This window comes from Perissodus microlepis, chromosome 11 (genome assembly GCF_051167445.1).
Source record: "Perissodus microlepis isolate ML-2025 ecotype Zambia chromosome 11, ASM5116744v1, whole genome shotgun sequence".
Classification (NCBI taxonomy): Eukaryota; Metazoa; Chordata; class Actinopteri; order Cichliformes; family Cichlidae; genus Perissodus; species Perissodus microlepis.
The window spans coordinates 5,377,286-5,387,197 of record NC_140471.1 but is presented as its reverse complement, the minus strand read 5'-3'; the positions used below and the strand labels follow the sequence as shown (position 1 = coordinate 5,387,197).

Here is a 9,912-nt window from a genome sequence, read left to right as displayed (position 1 = left end):
CTTTGAAATACTGAACTTTAAAATTTACCTGATGAAAGATAATTTACAGTGGCAGTCTGTCAGGATAATTCTGACTATAAGATCACTGTATTAATCTGAATCCTTCTGAAATGTGCTGTGAATGAATGCTGATGCAACTCACTGTGGGAAAGCTGTTAATAAAATGAATCTGTGACACATGCAACACATTCACAGAGGAAGAGAACAGAAAGGGAGGACACGCAGAGGCTGTGTTAAAGTCAGAAATCCAAATCTTTAGTCAAAAACAGGCAGCGGTTACAAACAGGAAGACAAGCAGTCCATCAAACAGTCTACAGGGTCAAACATTCAGAGAATTCAAACAGCAGTAAAAAATAACTGGACACTGAAAAACTTAAAGCAATGTGTGACGCAATAAAAGGAAGCAGCGCAGTATATTCACTGAATTATCATCAATTACAAAAGAGAAAAAGAGAAAGGGAGAAAAACTATGATTTCTAAGAAAATAAACCTTGATGGAAACATACAGAATGTAAACTATGTGAGTTTGGTGAACTTTGTTAGTAACAAATGAGGTAAAAACTCAAAACAGACAAAACACAGAAAGAGGCTCTCAGTATTCATTAATAATTAGAAAGCATCTAAACATTCTGGTCGTGGATTTTTACAGTCTTAGTTCCGCTCGCTGTCATCATTATAATCATCATAATCAATGGGTCCTGAGGTGGGCGGGACTGTCTCTGGTGATGTCACCATGAAGGAACAGCATCTGGCACGTGTTACTGAAACGTCCCAGTACACTGGTGTAGTTTCCTCTCCAGCTGTTTGACATTTGACACTTCAACATTAAGGGGAAGAAGAAGAAACAGTGTTAGGTCAGGTGACCACATGGTTTCTAAAGTAACTGACAGGAAGTAACCAGGCCGTTAGAAATGGATGGCATGTGTTTAGAGTTACTGGAGTTGGGTAACTCTACTTACCAAAAGCAGAAGCACACAGATAACAGATCAGATGCTGAATGTTGCAGGAACATGCTCATGTGTGGTGATCATTCAATGCTGCTCCGGCAGGTTAGACAGTCCAAGACTGATATGCTGCCCATCTGAGAGTTTGAAAACACACATGCAAAGATTGATTTTGTATTACAGTCAAAGTTGGATGTTCATTTTTGTCCTTTAAAAATGTTTGTGTATTTGAAAGCACTAACATTTAAGGATGACTTGGATTGTCTCCTTTAAAGGGGAGACAAGTGTATCCACTGATCCACGTCACTTTACCTGGATGATGACTCCTCTCCCCCTCACTCAGAAACACTCCTAATATAACCAAGCAAATAAATAATATTGAAGATTTACTTACATCATTACAAAAACATCAAAAACATCTTCCTTTGATTCTATTTCTCCATTCCTGCTGAACATCAGGCAACAAATATCTCAATAAATCACAGTAAAATGTAAAGCACATATTTTCTCTGCTTTGTCTAACCTCTGCAGAGCCTCTGTCAAGAAAAACATATCTGTAAGCATAAAACAAATATACATTTCATAACACGTCACTGGACAAACCTCGGTCAGTTGATTTCCTCTGTGCAGTGCAGACGAACATCAGTCAGCAAGTCAAGATGGTGAGATGGACTGGTGTCCTTTGTGACTCTGCTGGTTCTTCTGAGGAAACACCACCGTCTTTCCACACCGTCACCATCTGTGAGCACAAACTGCCGCTCTGCCAGCATGTAGGAAATCACATATCACACACACAAGGGTGAAGAAACATTAGAGCTCAACTTTGGATACTTTAGATCTAAACAGATCAAACTAGCTCTTAGTTTCAACAATCAGTGAACAGACAAACAATGATACCATACTGATTCTGTATGAATACAATATGGTATTTTCAATACAGGTGTCAAATTAATTCATTAAAACTAATACAGATATTATGTATATATATTTTTTTGATAAATTAGTTTGCTAAATTATAAGAATATATTTTTTTTTTCATTTAACAATTGCAACTGAAAGAAATTAAATATTGAACAAAAATATATTGTCACATTCTGAGCATGCTCAGCATGCTGACAGACTTGAAGTTGCTACAGATTTTAAGAAGTGATAATTATAGGGAAGAAACGTCTCTTTTTCATCCGTTTAATCAAACATTTGATGCCTTAGATGTCTCAGTCCTATAGCATTCTGCAACTACAACTAACCTGAAGCTTGGATTTGGCTGCAGGTGCCCCTGTACATCCTTCTCAACATGTGGGTACCATTTAATCACACTTCTTCCTGAGCTTTGCTTCATAACAAGACCAAAGGTGGCATCCCGTGTCACGGTCATATCATCATCCAGAAGAAACATTTGAAGAAACATCATGGAGAAGAAACATTTACGCGCCTCCTGGTTTTGTTTTCTGATCCTGCAAAAAGACTGAGGACAACAAAGCCCAGAGAACACGAGATACACAACATCCAACATTCAGACTCAACAGCCTCCATAAATGAAGAGCACCAGGTTGGTTCAGTTATAGTAGATATAAGCATACTTCACATTACTGGGTATGAATAATAATCAAGAGACAAACTTTAAAGATGCAGAGCATGATGTCCCATCATCAGACTGTAAACAAACATCCACCAGGCTTCTTTGTTGGCAAAATTGATGATTCTCCTATCAGGGATCAGTAGAGTGTATTAACCTGTGGTATAAGCAGCAGTCACTGAAATATTACTGTTTCAGATAAGAAATCTAGCACATAAAAGCCAGGGTGGGAGGGATCTCTGCAAACTGACTTTTACCTCTGCAAGTGTGAAGCTCAACAAAAATCTGACTCTCCAGTCACAGACAAACAAAAACCTCCAGCTGGGAGATAGAAAACACTGTCTGGGTCTTGCTGGATGTTGCTGGTCAGAGTCCACACATTAGCACAGTGCTTCTTGGTCCCACTGACCCATGTGGACAGTGACTGTGGAGAACTGTTCTGGAAAACAGAAAAGAGAATTAAAATAACAAAAAGCCAAACAGGATTTCCACAAAGACTATCTTGGAATCAGCAATCAAAAAAAAACACTGGTTCATATTTCAATTAAATATGAACAGGTTCCTTAAATGTACGCAGTTCAGATCTGATTTAATTTAATTTCCTTCACACAGCACATTTGTCCAGGCTGACAGGTAAACGTAGAATTAATCTCAGGTAACATGACTCATAGTAGAGATTCAGTAAGAAAGATTGCTAGCTCTAATATTATTACCACACAATCCAAGGACACACCAACAGCTCAGATTTCTAGAACTATTTAAACAAATGTCTTCTGAATATTCAATTCAGGTTCACAGTGGGAGGGTGGGAGGTGTCGTGGAATTTTTTAAATAAAGTCTGCAACACAGAAAGAGCTGTGATCAAGCTATTTATTACTGCGCACAGGAGAGCCAACACACATCAAACATCACAGTTCAGTCATGTCAGCCACAGAAGTGGTGCTCCTACTCCTTTATGCATTCCAAGGAAGAGGGAGGAAGTTACAAACTGATCCTACCACACTTCACGTGTCTCGCTATGAAACCTAACGGATCAATGGTTATGCTGTTTTGTGCCCTTGGCCTTATCAGCACCTGTAAAGGGAGTTGTTTTCTCAAACTGCTGACGCTGAAGTAAGTTCATCTAGTTTTAGAAACTTTCACTGAACAGTCTATAACAGTGTCACAACTAAGCATATGCATAAGCACTTAAATACTTTAAATGAAAATATCAGAAAAATTCTATTACAGAGGCTAGAGCCTGTCCCAGTAGTCATAGGTAGAGCACACCTGGACAGGTCACCAGTCTGTCAGAGGACTAACACAGAGACAGACATCAGAGTAACAAATCTATTTAAAATTAATGTAAGTTTGCTGCAGCTGTATGTATGAACATGTGTTTCTGTGCTCACAGTCCACCTCTCAGGAACCTGCAGTTCATTTTTAGTCTACTTTAAACAGACCTCACAAAAGGCTGATGTCGCTGGATCAGTAGTCTGATTTAAGTACGATACCTTTGGCCAGGGATTAATCTGGTACATCGCTTCACTGCAGTCTTACGTATTTTCCCCACACCTGAATTAAAAAAAATACTGATATATACAAATAACAGCTTCAGCTGATGCAGCCTGACTCAATCCTAAATGTTCAGCACACAGAGAGACACAGAAGTACCGTTTAAAGTTTAGTGTTAACCTGAGTCACTGATCATTTGCAGTATTACAGAGTCTGGCAGTCTTTGCATGATGTCCACGTCACTGTACGTTTCTAGCTGACTCTCAGGTGTGACAGGTGTGCCAGCAGGAAAGAGTAATAATAACCTGCATCCTGAGGTTTGTCATGCAGGATTAAAGGAGCCAGGCTTTGTTCACACAGCTAGGATTGTATTTTACACTGACCCTGGGTCAGTATAAGTATCATACAGTTTAAACGAAGCACTGAAACTTGCACATATTTATTACAGATGCACTGAAGCTAATCGAGATATTTGCTGTCAATCTGTGTCTGCGATTAAACACTTTACTGGAAACTTTACTAACTAGTAACTTCATCAGTCATGACAGAAGCTAATATTTCTGTGCTAACATCGTTTAAACAGTAACAGCTTTACTACAATATAAGCTAACGTTTACACTGTAACTTTAAGCTAGCACCATAAAGACGGTAAAACACGTAATAATATCTACAAATGCATCTTAAAGCTGTTATATTAGCACTCGGTGTATTACTAACATAACCACATTAATATTATTGGCACTCACTGACTTTTAATAGTCATTCTATAAATGCTGTCCGTTTAAATGGTCTTACCTGTAAACACTGCTGTACCCACCGGATTCCAGCCAGAGTGGATTCTGGAGTCTTCCCACGCTCCTGTTATTGATCCTCCATCTGGATGGATGATAACAACCTTCTGAACAATCTAGCAGGAGATGGTCCATATCTATGGGAGTGATTTGTGCTAATAACGCCCATTGTATGGACTGATAACAGCCGAAGCGGGTGAATAAAGTCACCCAGTCGCTAGCTGTGCCATTACCCAGCATATTAGGCAATATTAGGCACAGCACCACCATAGACATTTTCAGTGGTTTTGAATGCAGGACATGGTTATCTTACCTTGTAAAACGCATGACAATAAAACAGCTAACCACCATAAAATGGTATTGTGTGTATGTGTGTGTGTGTGTGTGTGTGTGTGTGTGTGTGTGTGTGTGTGTGAGAGAGAGAGAGAGAGAGAGAGAGAGGGAGAGAGATCAAAGGCGTGCGTTTATGTTTTTTCTTGATCAAGAGTGAGCCTCCTCTCTCTTATTGGCTGTATGGTATAGCATGTTTATTCAGGTGCACCTTTGAAGTCTATGAGAATACCTTGCAGCCTGGTCTGAGTGGTCATTTCTGCACAGACACAATGAAGCGTGCACTCAGTTTAGAGGAGGCTGTTGCTGCAGTTTTGCACTCTTCAGAAAGTGAAAACGATACCACAAGCAGTGGAGATACTTCTGACAGCGAAGAAGAATTTTTGCCAGGCACCGAGGAGCTTTGCAGCTCGTGTGAGGAGGAGGAGGAAGAAGAGCAGGAGGAAGAGACAAGACTGGAGGATGGCCAGTGGAGATCTAAAAATGGAGAAATCATGTGGCAACCCACACATGAAGAGGTCCTGCCATTTTTTCCTCCTCCCATTTTAACCCCAAGACCAACCCATTATGCAATTCGTAGGATCAGCAGCCCTGTGAGCACTTTCCATCTTTTTTTTGCAGAGGACATTATGCAGCTAATCCTGCATTTCACCAACCTGCAGGGCAACAGGTCAGTAAAAGACTGGAAGGACATAGATGAGGAGGGGTTGCAGGCTTACATGGGGCTTGTGATGCTGGCTGGCCTGTACAGGTCTCAACATGAAACGACAACAAGCCTGTGGGATGGGGAGACAGGGCTCTTCTGTTTCCTGCTACCATGTCAAAAAAAAGATTTGAGCAAATTAATCGGGCAGTAAGATTCGATGATCGTCTCTCCCGTCCAGGTCGCTACAGGGGGACAAGGCTGTGGTTTCCTACATCCCCAAGCAAAGAAAAAATGTTGTCTTATTGAGCACCAGGCACCGTGAGCTACTAGTCCAGGACTCTGGGAAGAGAAAGCCCTACATCATCCTGGATTATAACAAATGCAAAGGGGCTGTGGATCATCTGGACCAGGTAAGCACAATTATAAGTCATTTATTTGCCAAATTGTTTACCGTTTCTCATTGTTATAACTGATAAAGTCAGATAATGTGATTATGATAGTTTTGATATGAGATGATAGTTTTAGACTATGATAGTTTTGATAGTTACAGAAAGGAGGGGTGGGGTATAGTTTGACGCCCACAGGCAGGAAGAATCTATGAAGTTTATGAAAAAACGCTTTATTTATTGAGCAAACCTGTTTGCTCAACACGGGGATATAGAATTCTATAAGATAAAACCATAAATATGTGTGTCTGAGCCTTCTATCAAAAGTTACATGTAACTTCATGAAGTTGTACAAAAACACTTTATTTCGCCGAGACACTGCGTTTCTGACTATTACATGCATTTGAATGGAGTTCTCGCACGAAACAAAGTATAGGTTTTCATCTTGTGAATAACTCGAAAATCTTAGCTCAAACAGCTTTAAAACCTGTCTGCTCAACACGGGGATAAAAGTTAACTTCATGAAGCTGTACAAATACACTTTATTTCGCCAAGACAGTGCGTTTCTGACTATTACATGCATTTGAATGGAGTTCTCGCACGAAACAAAGTATAGGTTTTCATCTTGTGAATAACTCGAAAATCTTAGCTCAAACAGCTTTAAAACCTGTCTGCTCAACACGGGGATAAAAGTTAACTTCATGAAGTTGTACAAATACACTTTATTTCGCCGAGACAGTGCGTTTCTGACTATTACATGCATTTGAATGGAGTTCTCGCACGAAACAAAGTATAGGTTTTCATCTTGTGAATAACGCGAAAATCTTAGCTCAAACAGCTTTAAGACCTGTTTGCTCAACACGGGGATATAGAATTCTATAAGATAAAGCCATAAATACGTATATATAAGCCTTCTATCAAAAGTTACATGTAACTTCATGAAGTTGTACAAAAACACTTTATTTCGCCGAGACAGTGCGTTTCTGACTATTACATGCATTTGAATGGAGTTCTCGCACGAAACAAAGTATAGGCTTTCATCTTGTGAATAACTCGAAAATCTTAGCTCAAACAGCTTTAAAACCTGTCTGCTCAACACGGGGATATAGAATTCTAGGAGATAAAACCATAAATACGTGGGTCTGAGCCTTCTATCAAAAGTTACATGTAACTTCCTGAAGTTGTACAAAAAGGCTTTATTTCGCCGAGACAGTGCGTTTCTGTCTATTACATGCATTTGAATGGAGTTCTCGCCAGAAAACAAAGTATAGGTTTTCATCTTGTGAATAACTCGAAAATCTTAGCTCAAACAGCTTTAAAACCTGTTTGCTCAACACGGGGATATAGAATTCTAGGAGATAAAACCATAAATATGTGTGTCTGAGCCTTCTATCAAAAGTTACAGCTAACTTCATGAAGTTGTACAAAAAGGCTGTATTTTGCCGAGACAGTGCGTTTGTGACTATTACATGCATTTGAATGGAGTTCTCGCACGAAACAAAGTATAGGTTTTCATCTTGTGAATAACTCGAAAATCTTAACTCACACAGCTTTAAAACCTGTTTGCTCAACACGGGGATAAAAGTTAACTTCATGAAGTTGTACAAAAAGGCTTTATTTCGCCGAGACAGTGCGTTTCTGACTCTTACATGCATTTGAATGGAGTTCTCGCACGAAACAAAGTATAGGTTTTCATCTTGTGAATAACTCGAAAATCTTAACTCACACAGCTTTAAAACCTGTCTGCTCAACACGGGGATAAAAGTTAACTTCATGAAGTTGTACAAAAACACTTTATTTCGCCGAGACAGTGCATTTCTGACTATTACATGCATTTGAAAGGAGTTCTCGCCAGAAAACAAAGTAAAGGCTTTCATCTTGTGAATAACGCGAAAATCTTAGCTCAAACAGCTTTAAGACCTTTCTGCTCAACACGGGGATAAAAGTTAACTTCATGAAGTTGTACAAAAACACTTTATTTCGCCGAGACAGTGCGTTTCTGACTATTACATGCATTTGAATGGAGTTCTCGCACGAAACAAAGTATAGGTTTTCATCTTGTGAATAACTCGAAAATCTTAGCTCAAACAGCTTTAAAACCTGTCTGCTCAACACGGGGATATTGAATTCTATGAGATAAAACCATAAAAATGTGTGTCTGAGCCTTCTATCAAAAGTTACATGTAACTTCATGAAGTTGTACAAAAACACTTTGTTTCGCCGAGACAGTGCGTTTCTGACTATTACATGCATTTGAATGGAGTTCTCGCCAGAAAACAAAGTATAGGCTTTCATCTTGTGAATAACGCGAAAATCTTAGCTCAAACAGCTTTAAGACCTGTTTGCTCAACACGGGGATATAGAATTCTATAAGATAAAGCCATAAATACGTATATATAAGCCTTCTATCAAAAGTTACATGTAACTTCATGAAGTTGTACAAAAACATTTTATTTCGCCGAGACAGTGCGTTTCTGACTATTACATGCATTTGAATGGAGTTCTCGCACGAAACAAAGTATAGGTTTCTTGTGAATAACTCGAAAATCTTACCTCACACAGCTTTAAAACCTGTCTGCTCAACACGGGGATAAAAGTTAACTTCATGAAGTTGTACAAAAACACTTTATTTCGCCGAGACAGTGCGTTTCTGACTATTACATGCATTTGAATGGAGTTCTCGCACGAAACAAAGTATAGGTTTTCATCTTGTGAATAACTCGAAAATCTTACCTCACACAGCTTTAAAACCTGTTTGCTCAACACGGGGATATAGAATTCCATAAGATAAAGCCATAAATACGTATATCTGAACCTTCTATCAAAAGTTACATGTAACTTCATGAAACTGTACAAATACACTTTATTTCGCCGAGACAGTGCGTTTCTGACTATTACATGCATTTGAATGGAGTTCTCGCACGAAACAAAGTATAGGTTTTCATTTTGTGAATAACTTGAAAATCTTAGCTCAAACAACTTTAAAACCTGTCTGCTCAACACGGGGATATTGAGTTCTATGAGTTAAAACCATAAATATGTGTGTCTGAGCCTTCTATCAAAAGTTACATGTAACTTCATGAAGTTGTACAAAAACACTTTATTTCGCCGACACAGTGCGTTTCTGACTATTACATGCATTTGAATGGAGTTCTCGCACGAAACAAAGTATAGGTTCTCATTTTGTGAATAACTCGAAAATCTTAGCTCACACAGCTTTAAAACCTTTTTGCTCAACACGAGGATATAGAATTCTATAAGATAAAACCATAAACACGTATATATGAGCCTTCTATCAAAAGTTACATGTAACTTCATGAAGTTGTACAAAAAGGCTTTATTTCGCCGAGCCAGTGCGTTTCTGACTATTACATGCATTTGAATGGAGTTCTCGCACGAAACAAAGTATAGGTTTTCATCTTGTGAATAACTCGAAAATCTTAGCTCAAACAGCTTTAAAACCTGTCTGCTGAACACGGGGATATTGAATTCTATGAGATAAAACCAAAAATATGTGTGTCTGAACCTTCTATCAAAAGTTACATGTAACTTCATGAAGCTGTAGAAAAACACTTTATTTCGCCAAGACAGTGCGTTTCTGACTATTACATGCATTTGAATGGAGTTCTCGCACGAAACAAAGTATAGGTTCTCATTTTGTGAATAACTCGAAAATCTTAGCTCAAACAGCTTTAAAACCTGTTTGCTCAACACGGGGATATAGAATTCTATGAGATAAAGCCAT

General features: G+C 38.8%; 1 long non-coding RNA gene across 3 annotated transcripts; it reads right to left on the bottom strand.

Annotated features, from left to right (window-relative positions):
• Positions 1 to 233: 233 nt before the first annotated feature.
• On the bottom strand, positions 234 to 6,048 carry LOC146377111 (uncharacterized). Of its 3 annotated transcripts, XR_014801704.1 has the most exons (8): positions 5,368 to 6,048; positions 4,810 to 4,890; positions 2,778 to 2,959; positions 2,192 to 2,677; positions 1,548 to 1,704; positions 1,187 to 1,295; positions 960 to 1,081; positions 234 to 817 (listed from the first exon to the last, which is right to left on the bottom strand). It is a non-coding gene; the product is annotated as an uncharacterized LOC146377111 (long non-coding RNA). The 3 variants fall into 3 exon arrangements; XR_014801703.1 differs by having other exon boundaries at positions 4,810 to 6,048; XR_014801705.1 differs by having other exon boundaries at positions 2,192 to 2,649; positions 4,810 to 6,048.
• Between the last annotated feature and the right edge of the window lie 3,864 nt (positions 6,049 to 9,912).